The sequence below is a fragment of the Dromaius novaehollandiae genome, chromosome Z (assembly GCF_036370855.1).
Source record: "Dromaius novaehollandiae isolate bDroNov1 chromosome Z, bDroNov1.hap1, whole genome shotgun sequence".
NCBI classification, from domain to species: Eukaryota; Metazoa; Chordata; class Aves; order Casuariiformes; family Dromaiidae; genus Dromaius; species Dromaius novaehollandiae.
The window spans coordinates 84,505,769-84,526,137 of record NC_088132.1 but is presented as its reverse complement, the minus strand read 5'-3'; the positions used below and the strand labels follow the sequence as shown (position 1 = coordinate 84,526,137).

Here is a 20,369-nt window from a genome sequence, read left to right as displayed (position 1 = left end):
CAATGGGGATAGATAAAGGGGCCTAATAAGTAGCGATACAGAAAGATTACTGCATTTTCCACTTCATTCAGGGGCCACTGGGTAGAGAGAAAGTCAAAGAAATATTGCTAAGATCTCAGCAACCCTGGCTTACTTGATACAATAAACCAGTCGAAGAAAGAGAAAAACTGCATCACCATGAATGAAAATTAGGTGGTCAGATTCTTTGGGCTTCCACCCTGTATGTAGGTGACTAATTTCAAGTGAAATCTTAACCCTCCCATCTTTGGCAGAGCAAACAGGTGAGCTATATGGAAAAAAAATCAAGCCCTCCCCTTTTTGTTTTCAGGTACCCCTCCTTCTGAATTTGAAGGAGCAGCTGCAACGGGCTCTGATTGCAGAGAGGGGCATCACAGAAACTGTAAGGTGTGGATGGTTCTAGTGGACAATGTGTGACTTGTTTTGCTTCATATTAAGATTCTGTTTGCATATATAATTAAAAGCAAATTTCGTGTAAATTTAGGTAAACAGTAATGAATAGTTATATGTGAGCTGGTGAAATACAAAAAAATGAGTTGAAAATACTCAAAATTAGCATTTCTTTCCCAGAATGAATAATACATGGTACGTGTAAAGCACCGATTACACCAGCCTGAGTTCAGCTGAACATCCCATAAATGTGCATAAAAATACTTTTTCCTTGTTGCATTCTTTCAGAACAGCAGAGTTTTGCACAAACAAAGGTTTAGGTGAAACCTAAGTACAAGTTCAATTAATTATGTTCCTTAAAAATGTTATCCAAGTTTTTGTGTGTTCTGAAACTTTGCAGCTATGAAATTTGCCATGTAATTTGTCTCTTCTTGTGTTGAATTTTGCACTTGAATTTGTTTTGTCTCCCTCCCCCACCGCCCCCCCCCCCCAAAAAAAACCCCACAAAACAAGGAAAATCCAAAGCCCACCCTGCAAAGTGAATAGATGCGGGTGGTGCTTGCAGATACGATGACCTGAAACAAATCTCTGAAAGAAGTGAACTGCCTTCCTCCTTTCACTGTGCCGCTGGCCGCGAAGCCCGGTGGCAATCATCTGCGTGCCAGTGTTTATGCAGAGATTTTTCTTGCTGATCACCTTGCTGGAAATATTAATCTTGCATTCTTATGCCAGAATCAGAAATTGGGGTTTGCCAGCTATTTGCCAAAATGACTTTTCTCTGATAAAGTGTGTTCTAACTTTTGCCATTAATTTTTGAGTGCTACAGAGTGCAAAGGGGCAGAGAAAAAGAACTTGAATTCGATAGCGGAGGGTTTTGTCCATATCTGGTGCCCTGTTGTACGCTCTAAGAAACTTTCCATGAAGCTCTGCAGATGCCTCCCGCAGCACGTCTGCAGCCCTGCGTGGACGGGGGCTCGTGCAGAAGTCGGGAGCCGTTGCTGCCATTACCCATCAGCTGCAGCTCTTCCAGTGAATGTGAGGCTGTCTCACTGGTCATTGTTTAATTAAGACCTGATGAATTTAAGGACATTACCTGCTGTGGATGTGCATGCTGTGGATGTGCATATCTCTATGCAAAGGTGAGCATGCACGCCGCTGGCTCCGCAGACTCTCTCCATCAGGAACCTTCCCCGGTTGGAGATCTGGCTGTAAGGCGCAGCCTGGACCCTAGGCGCCCGTGGAAGCTGCGCGTCGCGGGCGGTTTCGGGGGCAGAGCACAGTCCTGCGCTGGTAATGCCAGCGCTGCGGAGTCTGCAGCTGTCTGCACTGGATGCGAGCGGAGCCAGTCCTCGGAGAGCGGGAAATGGCAGGAACTGCCTCTAACTATTGTAATCTACAAGATTATCCCATTAATCATATTTGTCCCTGGGAGTACCTTAGTTCTGAGTCTAAGTGGTGTTTTCCCCTTGGTGCATCACATGCAGGAAAGCCTCTAATTGAAAACAACGCGGAGGCGAAATCCAAGCGCCCGTACGTGCCCTGGCGCCCGGGGCTGCCGGCATCCTCGTGCACCTGCAAAAGGGGGAGGAAGAAAGGTGCTACGCTTAAAGATTAAATTGCACGATTTTGTGCCTGCGTTGTTTTAAATCTACGCACCTAAATTTCAGAGCTCTCTGAACTGTGTGTCTCTATTAGGGCCTCTGACAGATCAGCTAATTGTTTTTTCTAATTCGAGTCTGCAACTGCCAAAATGAATCTACATTTAGACTGATTATCCCAAGCTTGGCTCTGCTGTTGGCAGGGCGTCTGGTGCAAGGTGTGTGTGTGTTGTCGGGGGGGACAGCAACTTCACATCCCCGTATCTGCACGTGTAGCCGTGGAGTGGCTCTTTCTCTCTCTCCAGGCCCAGGACAAATCTCCGCTACAGATCTGAAAGGTGACTTGGCCTCAGGAGCTGGGACTGCACAGGAGCACCGACCATCGGGCGCTCTGCAGCGGCGAGCACCTCTCCCAGCAGAGCCAACGCCTCTGATGCAACCTGGGAAGGCCAGCTTAAAAAATACATGTATGTATATACGTATTTATCTGCGCCGTAGAGCCCAAACGCGCTGTTTGTGCGCTGGTCTGGCGCTGCGGCTGCGGGAGGTCGTCGGTGCGTCCTCCCCAGCCGAGCGCAGAAAGCGAGGAACCCCCCAAAGCCTTGCAGCCGCTGTCGCCCTCCATTCCCACCTCCACGTTCTTCTAACCTAAGTCGGCTTCCTTCTCCTCAAAATTAGCAGAAATGAGAATTATTTTGGTACGCGTGTATTTTGGATTAGTTTGCCAAGACCAGAGTACTTATGTAGTGCCGATACAAGAAAATAAAAATAAAAGACAGCTCTGTTATTAACGAATGCTTCTGCATGCACAGATTCCACTGAAATTGTGACGCTGTGCAGCTGTTAGGTGCCATAAAGGTGCATTTAGTTGTAAGGTCAGGACCTCACCTCAATCAGTCAATCACGACAATCTCAATAATGCAGTCATATATGTAAAAGTCATTTATACATTTAAAAAAGCCCTTTGGTAAAGTTACACAAACATTTTAAAATTATAAATAAAATCAAATGCATTCAATGAATTACATTAGTTGATAATTACTATCAAACGTCGATTCTCGATGTTAAGCATTGCAATTTTTTGCATACAGATGTTTCAGGGCCACGATGTTAAACCGCATCAGTTGTGAGTTCTGCCCCAGCAAGGAGTCTGTTTCACCCTAGAAGTGACAGTGGAATATATAGGATGAACAGGAGAAATTAAATGTTTTTTAAACTCAAGTTATTTTTTCAAATACTTTCTTAGTATAGTGAAAGGGGCAAGTTTGTGTTCCCTCTTCTAGTCATCGTGTTGTGTAACGTAAAGCCCGTTGTCTTTTGTGAGGGAAAAAATCACAATCAGATTTTCAGAGGGTGCTCAGCTCTGTTGCTGCTTTTGCCCTCCGGCGTGGGAAGCTGTACTGACCCTCTACCGATGGTTACCCGGCGGTGGAGCTCGGGTCCACGTGCTTCTCGGAGTTCAGTCTCATGCTTGTGACCGAAGCGAAGCAAAACCTGACTTTTACCTGTTATTTTATTAATTATGCAGCTCTCAGTCCTGTTGTTCAGCCATAACCTGTTCTTACCAAGCTTGCCCTTGGGACAAGCAAGCAAGCAAATTGGCCACTGTAGTTATGGTCCCCAGATCTGGCTTTCCCCAGGGTTCAGGACCATCAGCACCGAGTTACTCATTCAAGCATGTTTTGATAGAAAGGCCTGATGTGAGCTTTATTGTACGTTGTTGTAGATTTGAATTTCAGATTCACGTTTGGGGTGGGTACAGGTTACATAGAAATAGGGAACGCTGCTGCAGAAAATATTGCAACTTCAACAGAGTTTCTGCAAAAGCATTTTTAAATTTAAATAAGCTATAAGACCCAAAAGGGTTGTTAACTAAGGAGGGCTTTGAATGCCACAAGCAATTTCAGAAGATAAGGGCAAACTTCACAGATCCTAATGAATTGAAGTTACGCTTTCATATATATGTATATATACATATATATTAGAGACTGTTTAAAGCATAGTATAAGCCCTGCGTGCTCAGAGCTGTGCGTAGGCTGCGTGTCCTGCTTGGCCTGTAAGCAGCTGGTGTGTCAGGGAGGTGCCTCGTCAAGAGCAGCTGAAATGATCCTTGTGTCTTGTGCATTATCTTTCTTCGAACAAAGTGTCCAGCTGGAAAGGCTTCAGCTGTTCAGGAGGAGGCCTTGGCCACGAGACCTGAACTCCAAACGTGACTGAAACGCGGACCTCTCTTCAGATAAAGGTACTTCTGTAGTGTACACAACTGTATGTGTTTCATCTTGTGGTCTGAATGTGTCTTTTATTTTTCACTCTGTCCCATGCCTCTACGCTTTCTATCTCCTCAGTTCCAGAAATATCCTGTAAAAATATTGGAAATAAAACTTGCTGTATGGTGTAAGTATTTAGCCCACAAAAGAAGCAGCAATCCAGACTGTGCAGATGATCTCCTGGTAGCGCAGGTTTTAATGATGTAGATGTGTGCAGGCAGAGGGGGCATTAGGAAGAATAAGCTTCTGTAAAAAGGTGAATTTTGCACTCTTTATAACCTTCCCCCTACCCTTTTTTTCATCTTTTGCTAGAAGATTATCCTTTTTTGAGGGGCCTGACAGTAACCCCAGGCTGTGACTGCTCTGCAACCCTCCTGTCCGAGTCTCCTGGGTGTCTTGGCATTAAAATATCTCCTTACTCCGGAGGGTCTTAAGGAAACAGGTGGGGTCTAGAAGTAGGGCAATGGAAGAGGCTTTGATCATTCCTGCAGTAGATAGGAAATCTAGCTCTGCTTCAGCTGTGCGTGGTTGCTCAGCAGAGGTTTGGCTGATGTTGATGTTTAGGTCAGGCAGGAGGAATGACTGCCGCTCATCCTGTAGATGCTGCATGTGCCATCAGGGTTGGTAGGTCTGGAAGGAACTGGGCAAATAAACATGATATAAAATAGATGATTTCTTTGTTTCTCGACAGCCCAATCCTATTCATAGAGCAGGCTCCCAGTAATATCCCGGTTCTTGGCACTGGTTTGGCAGCTGCAGCATGGATCCTCTCAGCGGAGGAGAGAATCCCGGTCTTGGCTTGCTCTGCTAAGTGTTACCATATTTCTGCTAACTTCCATTTCCTCTGGGCTGAGTTTCAGCTAAGCTTTTTTTCTTCCAGATGCTTGTATCTCACAGACATTTGGTTACTTGTGATGGAGCTCGCTGAACCAGATGAGAAGGTGGTGTATGTTCAAACACTGATGTGAACTTGGTAGCATTGGAAATTGTAGTCCCAGATCTTGAAAAAGAGGAGGAGCAAGTGACTGCAGCACTTCACACATCCCTGTGGACAGTAAAAATCACCGTCTGTTCTCTACAGTCTGTTCAAAAGGGAAACCATAGTGAACTAATAGTATACGATCCCCTTCAGCTGTGTCTTATGTGGGATCAAGTAACATACATGGTGTTGAAAAACACAGGTCAAACACTATTTATCTTGGTAGAGCTGATTGTCCTCAGCCATAGGTTGTTCACAGCATTCAGCAAATGTTGTTAAAGGATCCTTCACCCTACTGTACGAGCAGCGTGATACGCAATATGGAATAAGTGCGCTAATACACGCTAGTAATACAATAAAATATTAATACCAAACTCCGAACTTTGTTTCCTGAGCAGATGCGAAGGGCTGTTGTCTCCTGCCGATGTGGTCTCTCCTGCGACGCTCTGCCTGTGCGAGGTTGCTGGCGGCATGGGGGTGAGTATGGGCATTGCCTTGTCCGTGGTAGAAAGGTGACGCTTGCGCTCTGATGGCTGTGTGGGCTTAATTAAACCACTTTATACGGTGGTACACCAATATGATACGATAATCAACAAACTCCCAATGACCAGGTGCACCAGGAAGGACAAACACCTGCCAAATTGCTCTTTCCTCTACTTCTGCACCTGCACAGAGGAAGTCCAATTTCCCATTCGTCGTGGAAAGCCAAACGCTCGCACAAGAGCAGGCTTGATTCACAGCCTTCGTGTGGGCAAAACTCCAGGAGGCACAACGCAAGTTTGTCACGCATGAAGGCTGCAGGAGTCGGATGGGAATTGTATGTCTTTGTGTAATAGATAAATCGAGGAGAATCATTTCACCGCCTGTGCTAATGGCCAACAGGGGCAGGAGTACGTGGCCATCGCTGTTGCCTTCAAACATGGGCATCTTGCTTAGAGGAGCAGTTGAGCTCCAATGGACCCCGATGTGCCTAGGTAACCAGTTTACCCACTGAATCTCCCGAGTTCCTTGTCAGGAGGCCAGTTCGGGCTCCCTCACTTCTTTTTCCTAAATCTCTTGGTGCTTCTCTGTACTGACAGTGCTCGAAAGCACACGCAGAGCTGCGAGAGCTCAAACCGCTTCAAAACGCTGGTCACACGAACAGCTAATGTTTGCTATTCTGGACGTTAACTTCATGAAATTAATCTAACCCATCTTGAGGGAAATTAGTGCATGCAGATGCTATCATTTATCACAATTATTTTAAAAGCCCTAATCTCGCACTTCATAGAATTCTTCACGTCCACTTGCATGTCAAGCGCTGCAAGAGGGTGTGTTTGCACATGGAAACGCCACATCCTGTGATCTGCCCGGCTGGGAGGAGCCGCCGTGGAGCCGGCAGCGGCTGGGGGTGGTGGGCAAGCTCGCCCGGCGCGGAGTGGGGAGCCGCCCGTTAAACGCGTTAATCCCCTCCGGCGGCTGGGCTGGTGCAGCGGCGGGCATGCGGGGTGAGAGAGGGATGTGGCTTGTGTCATTTACAGTATCCCCGAGCTCCTGGTGGTTACGGGATAAGTAGGAGAGCGATAACGAAAGGCGATGCTCAGCTTGTGCCGGCAGTACAGACAAAAGCAGAGAAGAAGAGCAGGTGCACGGCGTTTCGGCTGCGCCCCACCTGCGCTCCCAGGGTGGCCGGGTTTCAAGGGAAAGCACGGCCTCATAATCTCCCATCTTTCGTTTTTAGGTTACCGTGTTAATTTGCACGTTCGCTTTGATGCTCTTGGCTTGCGTGGAAGGTGCCTGTCGATGCACGGGCAGCGGTGAGTGCACGCACGAGACCGTGTCCGCTGCCCGGGAGAAGCATCTCGCGTTCAGGAGGACGGAGGGCTGCACAGGGTAAATTAGTGCATGTCTGCAGCACTTCTGGTTTCACTCTGTTGTGCTTATGGCAAGGAAGGTCTTGATCCAAGCTGTTCAGTGTCATCAGAAATCCCAGTGTTGCTTTCAAGGGCTTTCTTGGTTGAATTCAGCTGCTTCTTACTTGGGAAAAAACAGTTCCTTTGCCCTCGACTATGATCCTACTAAAAAACTGAAGACATTTATGAAGAATACCCTCTCATCTAATTTTGGCTTTGGAAGGCTTTATTATTGTGTATGTGCAGGTCCTCTCTTCCCAAACATAATGTAGGAGTTGCCTGTCTTAACTTCTTTCTTAATGTTATAGTGAGCAGTTTCAGGGCAGCTCTGGCTGCGGGTAGCAGCCGTGGGGTTTTTAAACCGGGGCAGGAAACACGGTCCTTGTCCGGCCACGGCGTTCCACATCCTGAAGCTGGTGTGAATCTGAACTGGACAAAAACTCGCACAATTTCCCATGAATCACCAAACTGAAGGAGAAAGTTAAAAGCCATTGAAACATTTCTTTATTTTGTAATGCTTAATGTGAATTTTGACTTTTTCTTTTATGAAAACCTGTTTATAGATAAATATTCTAAATGCTGTAAAAAGCTGTTTGAAAAATCTGAAAACATGAGTTCTCAAAACAAATGTTTAAACATAGCGTTTTTAGAAGGTTAACTGTTTCTCCCTGAAAGGAAAAGAGAGACAGGAGACTTCTCAAGCAGTAACCTATTTTGTGAATCTGTCATTTAAATGAACAAGCATTTTTCAGTGATCTTCATTTTTTTGGCAAAAATCTCCTGGCTACGTCCACTTTTTATGGCATTTGATGCAGTGGAAGAAGAAGAATATTGTAAAGTGGAAAATGGAACAGGAAAGAAATGCACTTTTACAGCAAGCAGGATGATGGTTCTGGTCTTACTGGTGTGCTAGCAGCCCACCAAGGTAACGGGAAGGACCATCGCAGTTGGCCTCTGGGCCAGGTTTGGTGATGGTTTGCCAATTATGAAGTACAGGTGCACTGTCACACTCCTAATTTCCTGTCGCCTCCTTTATCTTACAAGTCTTCGGGGCTATAGGTAGACCCGGTAGAGAATTACCTGGCGCATAATTGACTCCTCCATTCAATACTATAAATACGTCAGGGTAGAATAACCCTTTATTACTCTGGAATGAAATAAAGATGTGAGTTCCAATGTCATACTTCATGTATTCCATCAGCACTTCCAATATCATTCATAAGCAATAAATTATAATATGATATAATTTAATATAATTCTGCTTCCAGTATGAAAAAACTATATTCAGAAATTCAATCAAATAGCTTGATTTTTCAAGTGCACAAAGCACCTGAGGGCTCCCAGTAACTTCTTGTGTTAACAGAGAGTTTTCTCTAGATATAGGATTCATGATAGCAAGCTGTGAGGCTGAATGGTTAAAGCAATTATCCCCTAGAAATTCCCAAAGCTTTTTTTCAACCAGTTTGAGCAGTTAAAGCAGGCAGAAAGGAAATTATCTGAACAATTTTTCATTGGAAAATGCACTTCCGTGGAAACTGAAATGGTCGATGAGAACATCAGTTTTCATAAATTTTTCCATGGAAGAATTCTGAAAGGATTGACAAAAAGGGAAAGTGAATGTTAGTGTAGACCTTAAGATTTTAGTCTTTTTACACTTTTAAAAATATTACATAATTGCCAAAATGCTTTGCTTCCAAAAGGTCATTCTGCTATTTTCAAACCAGAATTCTGGGGGTTTTCCATTACATAAATATTTTTGGTATTTGGATCTTCCTGATTCAGAACAAAGCCAATTTTGTAATAGAGGAATTCTTCTCAAGAATAAGATTTTGTTTTTCTTGATGCATTTAATTTTTACACTGTCATGTTGGGTGACCCTTGGACTGATGCTTTGACACTGGGCAAGAAGTGGAGGACCGTTACTTGATGAATGTCAAATTGAACCCTGTTGAACCCTACTCTGCAAGCACTCTTGAAAAAATAAAAATAAATCTGTCTTGCTAGTATGTTTAAAAACAAAGATCAGAAAAGACTTAAAAAATCAATTATTTAGCATGATCAGTTGACCTGGCATGGTGAAATCAGCACCCAGGAAGATCAAAGTTGGTCTCCAAAATCCTAAGAACTCTAATTAACATAGCAGTGACGGATGCTGCTGCTTTAGGCCTTGTTCCAGCAAAGCACTTCAGCATAGACTCAACTTGGAGCTGGGGAGCAGTCCCCGTGGCCTCACATGGGCTCCAGACTGGGTTAAGTGCTTTCCCGTGCTGGCGAGTTAGCAGATCTGTTTCGGCTGCAGCTGCTGACTCTCTGGATCGCTTCTCCGAGCTCGCACCGGATTTCCACATGTCAGCCGCTGTTGGTCTAGCTTGTGCCAACATGTTATTTGCATTACCGACATGCTACATGTGGGAATGGATGGTCCCTTTTGAAATCGGAGCTCACAGGGAGACTCTAGAAGCAATAGGATAAAGATGAGGCAGTTTTGAAACCAAACTATGCTGCCGAGCTGCGTAGTTAAAGAACGAGTTACTAACGTTCCTCAAAAATGCACGTTTTTGCCTAAATGCTATGCTTTGTGATGGTAATTAATTTGTATTTAATTATTACCTAACTTGGGAAGAAATGTTCTGAAGAAGTTGAGTCTCTTAACTTTTTTCATGAAGATAGATTCCATATTTAGAATCGCAGCATTTTGTATTTTGGGTAACAACGCCAACAGGAGAATCCTTAGCAAAAGTCACTACTTGCAGTTTTTGCCTTTAGGGCTATCTCATAATTGAGTTTAACTAATCAGCGCTCCAGAACTTCCAGATGCAACAGATAGAGGGTTTGTAAGTGGTTTCCCGATATACATCTTAATTTCGTAGCAGCAGCTGTAATTTAGGGGATTCCATGCAGAATAGCAGGGCTTATGGTGAGCAAATGCTTTTTTAAAGTTGTACCAGAAATAAGCTGTCGTGTATGGTAAAAGAGATGGAAGTAGACCTCTCCTGGGATGCGGAGCTTCTGCCTCTTTCCCATGATCGCTGGTGATGGCCAAGACAGCGAAGCGGCGCTCCGGGGAGCTTGAGTTGACCTCGGGGCTCGTCCCCGCAACGGCCAGGCCACCTCCGGTGTATTGAGAGACTGAGCGCTGAACCGTAGCAACATTTTTGTAGACATTTCCCAAATCCTCTTTAAATACCTTATCTTCTGGAGATGTATCTGATTTCCCAGGATCTCTTCTGTCTTCGGTGAGTATAAGGCACAGAGTTCCTCGGTGCTTATAGAATTAATATTGTTGTATCAACTAAAGAGCATGTGGATGCTTAAGTTAAAACTGATTTCCGATAGAAATATTTCCATTTTCTTTCATGATTAAATCTACTGGGCCTAATTTTCTATTCAGATACGCCGGTATAAAAACAACATAGCCAAGTGCAGAACACGGAAAACGTCTGCAGCAGAGAGAAATCGGGTTTCTTCAGCTTCCATCAGAGCGATGATAAGAGGTGACGTGGACCTTTCCCCAGCCCTGGCTTTGCACAGAGGTATGTGTCGTAGCGGAGGAACCGCCAAGCAAACCTGCCTGCCTGATCCTGCGGCGGATCATGTCGGCTCCCTACGGATACCGCAGGAATCCTTTGGGAGTTACCTTTAGATTGCATAATCCCACGGTTTCCCCTGCGTTTTCCGTCCGCAGGCCCCCGTGTTCCTGCAGCGTGTTTCGCAGGTGCTCGGAGGCCCGAGCAGCGCTTGGCCGGTGTGAAGGTGCCTGTCGCCCCGCGCGCTGACCTGTGCCGCGAGTTGGGAAGGGTTTGGTTTCCTTCCCTAGCTGCCGCCGGAGAAATGTGGGACTGAGCGAGCAGGAGCCGTGTTGGTTCAGCTCCAGTGAGGCAGTCATGTGTAACTAATAGTGTGTTATTAGCACGGGGGGAAACTTTCGACTTTCAGCATCTTGACAGGGAGCAGACAATGAAAATTGCTCGGTGACTTTCTCTAACCTTTGTAACATGTATTTTACTCACCAAGACCACTGCCTCTCCGCTCGGCGCGCAGGCAGCCCAACGCGCAGGTTGTCCCGATGCCACTCGTTGGGAAAATGCAGTTTCTTCTGCAGTGAACTTTTGTGAAATATTAATTTATTTGTTTGCACATTTTTAAACTTTGTCTCTCCCATTTTCCCTGGCGTGTATCTCGGCAAGCCGCACGCTCCGCGCGGTGACACGGGCGTCAGGGCGAGCGTGGGCGGGGGGCGAAGGGGGCGAGACGCAGCAGCCTTTCCTCAGCCACGTCGCTAAGGCACAGACACGTCGTCTTTTCTCATTTTTTCTCGTTATTTGAAGCCCCTTTTACTTGCCCTTCAATTATTTGGCATGTTTTCATTTTAAAATTTATTTTGGTTGAAGTTGTGACTGATCTAGTGACCATCTGGAGCAGCCGCTGCTCTGCCGTTACCTGACTTCTTCTGCCTATAGTTAGTTAATACTTAAATTTAGCATTCCTTCTTTAAAACAATGAATGACTTTGTTAGGTAAGAAACCTAAAAATTAAAAAATGGTCTGTGAGGGAAAACAAAAATAGGTGTTTTTGGCAAAGGACGCTTTACCATTGAAGAATGAAAGTTTTAATGGAAATTTTTCATCCCGCTCTGTTCGCAACGGAAGCATTAAAATGAAATACATCCCGGTTATGACGGCCGCAGCACTGCTCCGCTTCTGGGAGGCACGCGGGAATGATCCACGTTGTGCTCGGTCTTTACCGCGCCAGGAAGCGATAAGGAGCGCGTTTGCTCCTTGCCGAAACCTGGCTTGTGCCGCCCGGGGAAGGAGCAAGAAGAAACTCCTTAAAACTAGCGGAGAGCAAGAGGAGGGCAGCACGCCGCAGAAAAACCGTACTGTAGGCTTTTAATTGCACAGCTAGCTTATAATGGGAAAGCCTCAAAGAACTATTTTTAAAATTAGCACCCGTCAATTTTATTGATTTTTCCATTCCTTCCCGTAGCACTTGCTTAAGCGCTGGGGGTTTGCGGGTGCTCTGGGTCTGGAAGGGGCCAACGTTTGCCTTATCGGCTGGGGAAAACCTAGCGCGTGGGGATGGGAGAGAGGAAAAAGTAATTAAATGTGGGCACGTGCGGAATATATCGCAGAGAGCTTCAGTGTGGGGTACTTCCTTCCTGAAGGGGATGGTGCTGAATCAAAGAAAAGGGGAATTTGTAGTTGTGCAGTTAATTTGCGGGCTGTTCTGAGAGCTGGCGAGGTCCCTTTGGAGATCCAAAATCGCCAACAGCCTTTCCTGCCCCGCACGGCTGATTCCTACAAATGCCCCGTTCTTAATAAATGAGCAAAAGCGTCTCTCCGAATAACTCAAGAAACACAAAAGAAACAAAATCAGGAGTGGCCTGTGTTTCTGAGTATCTGTTTATCACATTTTAATGCTGATGGAAAAGGGAGAAAAACGCTGATAGCGTTTTTGCGAAATTCCCCCTGTTTATGACGATATGAAATGGAAGCTTTTATACTCGTATAAAGAAGCTCCAACGAGAGCAAACATGTTTTTCCTACGGAATCTGCTTTAAAGATATAAGAAATATGATTACACAGCTCAATATTTCATATAAAACAATATGCTATACCATTTTAATTTTCCTGTGCAGAATTGCTTTTTTATATGAATTCACATTGCATTATTTTCTGATTGCAACTAAATTAGGAGTATATAGATATAAATGATATACATTACATTTATTATACATAATCTAGGTAAATATTATGAACTAATTCATCAGGCATATCTCAGCTTTCACCTAAATTATCTTTGTGGCATAATGTATTTTGTATAAACTCTTACAGTTGAAGGCTTATTTGACTGTATTTGTAACTATTATAGCATTTATTTAATTGCACTTCTATGTAAGAATTAGTATTATTTTCTGATAAGAAATATGGCAAACAGAATGAATGGAAGTATAGCATGCTTTTATTTAGGTTTTTTTTTAAATTTGAGTTTTAGGGATATTTGGAACAAGTGCATAACTGTGCCGCTTCTTAAAAATTGGGAAATATTATGGTGCATCGATGGTGCTGGTAGACGCGACTCTTGGAGCAAGCAGCAAGTCGCGTGTCAGGATCAAGCCCCTGCCCAGCTCCCAAGCTGGTGTTTCGGGCCATGTGGGTGGTGGCCCCTGCATGGCTGGTGACCGGAGACGTGAGCCCCAGCGCATCCCCCGTCGCGTGGGCACGGGGGGCTCCGAGGCGCTGCCCCCGCTGCTCCCGGAGACCCTCCTGTCCCGCCTGCGCGGGAGGAGCGGGAAGCAGGCGCGGAGGTCTGTCCTGCCCGCCGGGAAGAGCCGCGGCGGGCGGCGAAACGCCGGGAGAGGCCGGCTGCTCCCGCAGCCCCCAGGCCTGGCTGCAGCCCCGCCGAGGGGCTTCGCAAAAATACTAGTAAAAATAATAGCAGGAGCGGGAGAGGCGCTTTGGGGCCCCGCACCGCCGCCCCGGCAGCTCCGCTTTGCAGACACGGACAGAAGCCGTTCGTGCAGAGGCTAATGCGTATTGAAATAGGGCACAAAACCACTTCTATAAAAGGGCGTGGAATCAGACAATTTCGGGTACCCTTACTCAGTTTGGGGGAAGTTTGTCAGGACTTGCAGGACGCTATGTTATTTTTAACGTCCGCACGCTGCAGGCATTGTAACTACCTACGTTTCTCCCAGGGGACGGAAAGCGCGGGCTGAGGTGTGTTACGAACGGCAGCTGAGTTCGGGGCGACGCGACACCGGCGTGCGCTGGGCTGTTAATGCGGGCGGGGGTCTTACTGGCGCGGTGCGGAGGGTCTGGCGCGGAGTTACAGCACGCGGCGCTCGCTGCTGCCCCGGCTCGCGTTGCCCGGGCTGCCTGGGAGGGGAGTTAGGTGCAAATATAAAAAAAGGTTATTTTTACTATTATTCCCATTCTCCATCTGGGGAACTGAGGTACAACCTCCCCCTCCTCGCCCCCCCCCCCCCCATGATATCTCCAAATTCCCACGGGAGCCTGTAGCCAGCAGGGTTAGTGCTGCGCCTGGGGCGCGGGCAAGGGCTGGGTGCCTGGTGCAATGTGTAGGAGGGGGCTGGGGCTACCTCCAAGGGACGATGGAGAAAGTAATGCAGGCAGGGAAATGCGGAAGGAATTGTCTTGTGCCTCTTCCAAGGAGAAGTTAGTAATTACCGCGCCGCGCTAACGGCTGTGTGCCAGACCTGGCCGCCTCGTCTGCAAGGCACGAACCCGCAAGTGGGCTGTTGTATTCTTTTTTTTTAAACTAACAATTTTATTGATGTTCCTTTTTTAAAAAGAAGGCATTTTACTCTTTTCATTCCATGCTGCGCAGCACCGGGTGCAAGGGCCCTGTGCTGACGGGCGGTTGTCCCCGCGCAGCCGTGCCTCAGTTTCCCCCGTGCCCCGGCGGCACCGGCACAGCGTGTGACCGGCGTGGGGACCCCGCGGGGCTGCGGCACGCGGGGCCATGTGCTGCCGAGCAAAGTCCAAAAAGTTATTTTTTTTCCCCATTAGAACTTCAAGCTGATGGAAGAAACAAACACTTTTAATGAAACATATGCAAGATACTTAGGAGGAGAAGATTCACAATGCATCTGCTGCGGGACCAGAAGGCTTATCAGAAGTGTGAAGTAGGAGGAGAAAAATTACCAGTGTATGATGCCAGAGAAGATTGCAGAAATATTAAGCAGAAGGAACGTAAACACAGGGAGCGGGCGGCGAGCGCTGCGCGTCACCCCCGGCACAAAGCCGCTCCGCCGGCGCAAAACTGGCCCCAAACCCTTGAACGTAGGCGCGTGGTGCCCGGTCCTCTCGCGCCTGTGCGAGGAGAGCTGTAGGACACAGGAGCAGCACCACGCTGCGTGGCCCTGGGCTGCTCTCCTGTTCACTCTGCTCCCTACTGATGACCCCATAGGCCAGGGCCATAGCCGGGGCAGAGCTTGAAGCCTTACCTTAAAGCGCTGCCGAGCGGGGAGCAAGCCCAGAAAAGCCAGCTTTTTCCACGGTTTCTCCACAGAAGTGAGTTGGAAAGGAAAATAAATGAAGGCATGCAAATAGCAATCCTTCCCCAAACACCCCTGCTCGTGTGCTTTTTTTCTTTTCCTACCACTGTCTTTAAGAAAGCATCTGGCAAGCCTTTCTTCCAATTTATTTTAGCTCAACGCAAACAAACAACAATGCTAATAAGCATAGTAGCATATTCATTAGCCGTGCCGGCGACAGCTTTTGGAGATAAGGTGAGGAAAGCGGTCTTCAGTTCCACTCGGGGAAACGCGTGCGACCACCACGACAGGGGTTTTAATCTCCGATGGCCAAGAGTGGAAGCGTGCACGAGCGCCCGTGAGCGCGGACGGCACCTTCCCCGCTCTGCCAGGACCCGCCTCGGCTTGCGGGCCGCGGGGCTTCGCTACCCACCAGCGGCAGGTGACGATGGTGCATTTTTCAGATTTGATTCCTAAACCAATTAGTTTTCCATACTATAAACGCCATTCCTTATACGCGATGCATTATAAGGGAGGGTTGTCGTTTCTTTAATGGGAGTCATTATTTGAGCCAAAACGCCTGGTCTGTGAGCTGAGTTTGTTGCTGTTGTGCAAAGCCAAAGTGCGGCTGCCGTTCGCTTCGACCCCGTCTTTAAAGCATCGAGCGAGCACGAATCCTCGCTCATTTTTGGATGCGTGCATTGCAGAAAGCTTGAGTCATTTAAGAGCCGCGCACAAGGAACCCGTTAAATTACATTTGCATTAAATTAACTTGGGTGGTCCGAGCATTGTCGAACATCTAAAGGGCTGGAGAAAACATATAGCTTAAGAAATCTATTATCGTGCCTGTTACAGCGGTGACCTGTTCGGCCGGTGTCAAGCTGTTTCCTCTTAGGGAGACTCATTCTTTTTGCTCACAGTGAAAACACCCAGCCTCCCCGAGACGGCGCGACGGGTGGCTCCGAGCATTTCGCAGCGTGCGGGGCGGTCGCTGCTCTCCGCTGGCTTCCCGGCAGCCGGGGCCGAGCCCCAGCCGTCCGCGTGGCGCGAGGAGAGCGATGGAAAACCCCTCGTTTCGGCAGCGCAACGCGGCTCCTGCCACACGACTGCTCATTAGCAGCGAACAATAATTCTCTTTGTGTTTGTCCACGTTCGGTGCAGCTTTGTAAGGAGCCAGTGCCCGATAGACTAAATCACTGCGATGGAGACGGTGAGCCAAATTTAGCTTCCGTTTACTGCCCTCAGGAGAGATGACCAGAATGTCATTAATAAAGTAAACAGCAGTAGGTGGCTTATGAGTAAAACACATTAATTCCTGAAAGCAGGACACACATGGCAGCATGTGCATTGGCCAATAGTTTCAAAATAATTACGTTTGAGTTGTTTATAGAAATGTGGCTAGATTTTGTTTTATCTGAACCGACCTGACTTGGAAACCAAGCGCAGTTCTGATTCCTCTCTAGCCTGATGGTTCCCTGACCTATATCTATTGCTTATACTGTGTATTGGCAATAACAACAGGAAAAATGTAGTTGTTTGTGACAATCGCGACAGAAAAAATGTTATTGTTTGTGCGCACGTGTCCAAGGCGGAACACGTCCCAGCTCTTCACGTGTTTTTATCGCACCTGTGATGATGTACGGTATGGCTGGTGAACACGACGGGGGCAGCAGTGCTTCCCACCCCGCTCAGAGCGGTGGGGAGCCGTGTCCTCGCCTGCTCCCGTGACCAAGGGAGACCAGACATCTGAAGTAGATCGTAGATACTCGCCTCCAGGGCAGGGAAGGCGGTCGGTGGCACGTAGAGCAAGGTCCTGCAGCTCTTCAAATGCGCACGAACCGCATTCAGGAGAGCAAGTCCTGCCCCTTGGATCCCAGCGCCTTTCAGTCCACGGTTCTCCACCCGAGAGCTGTCAAGGCAAGCACGTTCCCCGGTGAGAGGGACCCTGGGAGACCTCCAGTATTTGCAGGGAGGGCTTTCTTTCTGGGGGACGTCTAAATGTGGATCTCCGAAGAGCACAGAATGCAATGAAATAATGATTTAAAACAAGCCTTTGAACTTGAAACTGAGGAGAACTTCCAAAGAGTCTTCAGAGGGAGAGAGGGAAGGTGGGACTACGGGAAATACAGGTGCAGCCAATTCAAAGTAACCTGAACTAAAAAAGGGAGGGGAGACACAAACGGAGATGAAATTTGTGACAAAGAGATCCCTGTCCTCAAATAAGCAGGATGGCCCATCTCCTGCAGCCACAGGGCCGATGCTGCTAAACGGAAAGAAGAGTGTGATCTTGCACGGCATTCAGCATCATCTGAAAAATTCTGGTGTACAGCCACGATTTCATCACTTCATGGGATGCAACATGCGGCAGTGCTGGTTCCTGGCCAGCCTGCTGCCAGGGAGGAATATATTCTTACAGTAAGAGCACAGAACGGTTATAATGTGCATGCTTTTCTTTGAAACTGGCAAACACACTGCACCAGTCCAGACCCTGAAGAGTCCTGCAAAAGGAAACTCTTGATCGTCACGTGGACGTGTTTGCTGTGGCCTGAGATGAATCATGTGCCGCATCGGACACATGAATGCCTCTATTTCTAAGAGGCATTAAGATATTTTGTTTGGTTCATATCTTCTAAAATCACTTCAATAACTCTACTAATGTTCAGAAGAGGAAGCCTTCTTTAATGCAAGACTTCTACCCAGCAGCGAGACCTCCACTTTGCCAACCGTGACTGCAAGGCAAGTCTGAAGCACGCATCCCGCAGCAGCAAGGCGTACCTGGACGCCGGGGCATAGACTCGCACTGGAGCACGGGAGAAGCAGCTGTGCACCTCCTGTGCCCCTGCTATGCTCAGCTACGATCTCTTGAGAAGTATTTTATATATATCTAGGACATAGTGTGTTCTAGAGATCTTTGGATTTCCTGCAGCTCTGTGGTGGGACGCTGCCATGTTACCTGTTAAGATACAACCAAAAGAGAACTGTGGACACACAAATCGCTTTCCTTGAGCACTTGCTACGGCTGAGTGGTTTGCCAGGTGCTGAGACGCCTGCGTAACTTGAACACCTATCTGACGTCTCTCTGATGGTAGCAAGAAACCTTTCATGAATATGGCGTGTTCAGTCTTGGCACCAATCTAGCCCTGAAAAGGGCTAGAAGGTAGACATCTCCTGCTACCATCATACTGTAAGAATCACTGGAAAAATCAGCACCTGGGGAGAACGGGATACTCCCCAGCACCACAAAATCACAAAGAGCTGTCTTAGCACCCTCAAAGTCCTCAAGTTACCCCCCAACAAATTTGGTAAAAGTGTATATAATGGTCTGACCATGATGCCACCGGACTCAGTCCTCAGATCCTTGAGGTGTGCACTGATACGTTATTTGGAGAAAAGCGCTCATTTGCTGCCAGCCCTTTATGATAAAAATGTTTCGTTCAGTGCTTTGAAAAAGCAGTGGTGGGAACATTTACAACAGTTCTGCCAATCCTCCTTGCACCTGTTGGCATCTGTAGGAAACGGCTGCTCATAATTCAATTATCTCACTGCAAACTTGAAAAAAATTCACAAAAGTAATTCTAGTTATTCACTTAAGCGAATGTTTGATAATAAGTGTAATAAACTTGGCAATCACTTATAAATAAAATATAGCTTATTAAAGTACTGTAATATGATGGTAAAGAGCTTATAGGTTCTTGTAATTAAATGGGCTGCATGTAACCAACTGTGTTGATAGCTTAACCATCTTCAACAACTTCAATGGAGGAGTTTTCTTGAGTAAACCAAGAGGAAAGATACTGCTTATGCTATTATCTCTCTTATTTATTAACTCTCAAATGCATAATAAACTCACCCAGCATATTAGTTTGCAATTGATGCTACTGTTTGGGAATAAAGGTTTACGTCTTTCTCTGCTGCCATTTGAAAGAGCAAGCCAAAATGAGTATGACGGCAAGGTCCATGCACTGAGTTAAGAAAGTCATTTTTCATTTCAGGAGAAGTCCTCTCCAATAATGGGAATGCTGAAGGTTATTACAATAATAAATGAGTTGGCAGTGTGATTTATAAAAGAAACTAATGTACTTTCTTGCGGAACACTGTTTAATTCCTTGTAAATCTTGCACTTACTGGACAAAACCTGACTCTCAGAGCCGCTCTGCTGAAAGCCGGCAGAACTGCGAGTTCGTGTGGTTCATTTCTTGTTGTCCAAACAGCTGTTCTTGATAGTCCTCCCTGCAGGTATCTGTTTGGGGATTAGTAATGCTTCGCATGGTCGTACATCACAAGAAGTGGATGTGTAATTACATTAAACATGCTTCATCTCCTTGGATTCACTTATCCTGAATCACTGATATTGGCTCAACCCAATGAGTTTTCTTCATAGACTGTTTTATTTTTTAGCATAAAAAATGTATGATTTGCAAATAAGAAGCCCTACATCAGGCAGCAGCTTTCGACTTTCTCACTGGGTGCCTCAGATCTCAGTGTTACAATCCCTTTTGCACGGGCACAAATGACTTGCATTTTGCTTGTCCGTTTTCTGGAAATGGCTGTCTGGACGAGGTTGGTGTTTTCCCAGGTAGAAACCGTGGTCAGACACCTGCCAGGGCCACTGCTTCTGCTACGGCTGTAAGAACAGAAGAGAAGGTCTGACTCTGAGAAATGCTGGCGAACTTAGGTAGTAGTTGCTGCATGATTCTGCCCGTAATTGTCTGCTAACCGTAGTGCCAGAGAGCATCCATGGGTCCGGCTTGTTCAAACAGGAAAATCTCTTTTTAAAGAAGTGAAAAGATGTCTATTCCACCTTCAGTAACTCTTGCAGGATGTCATTGCAAACGTGTCTTGTGTGTCCATCCAATGGACGAATCAAAGGAGCGTGAAACCGGAGAGCAAGGGTGCTGCGGGCTCTGGAGGTGCTGGGGCAGGTCCTCCTTCCCGAGGCTGATGGCCTGAGCTTCCAAGAGAGACACGAGTGCAGCCTAACAACCCACGTCGTTACTTGATCTTCTCCCCGCCGTGGGCATTGCCACCAAGACAACCGTGCCTGAATTTTGGAAGCGCATGGGACACCAGGGCTTGATTCCCAGGGTTTCCCAGGTGCGCAGCGAAGGAGGAGGACGACTCTCAGCTCTGCCGCTGCTCCGGCGCGATGTGATAACAGTCCGGGCAGCTCTGCGGTCGGAGCCGCTCCGGTTTTCCCATCGCAGGTTTCCAAGCACGCATTACCGA

The 20,369-nt window shown here is 46.9% G+C and overlaps 1 long non-coding RNA gene across 4 annotated transcripts; it reads left to right on the top strand.

Annotated features, from left to right (window-relative positions):
* The first annotated feature begins 878 nt into the window (after positions 1–878).
* On the top strand, positions 879–20,247 carry LOC135324799 (uncharacterized). Of its 4 annotated transcripts, XR_010386061.1 has the most exons (6): positions 879–2,473; positions 4,151–4,248; positions 5,154–5,214; positions 5,651–5,729; positions 10,536–10,677; positions 14,677–20,247. It is a non-coding gene; the product is annotated as an uncharacterized LOC135324799 (long non-coding RNA). The 4 variants fall into 4 exon arrangements; XR_010386060.1 differs by having other exon boundaries at positions 5,154–5,729; XR_010386059.1 differs by lacking the exons at positions 879–2,473; positions 4,151–4,248; positions 5,154–5,214; positions 5,651–5,729 and adding exons at positions 6,687–7,124; positions 10,084–10,380.
* Positions 20,248–20,369: the final 122 nt, after the last annotated feature.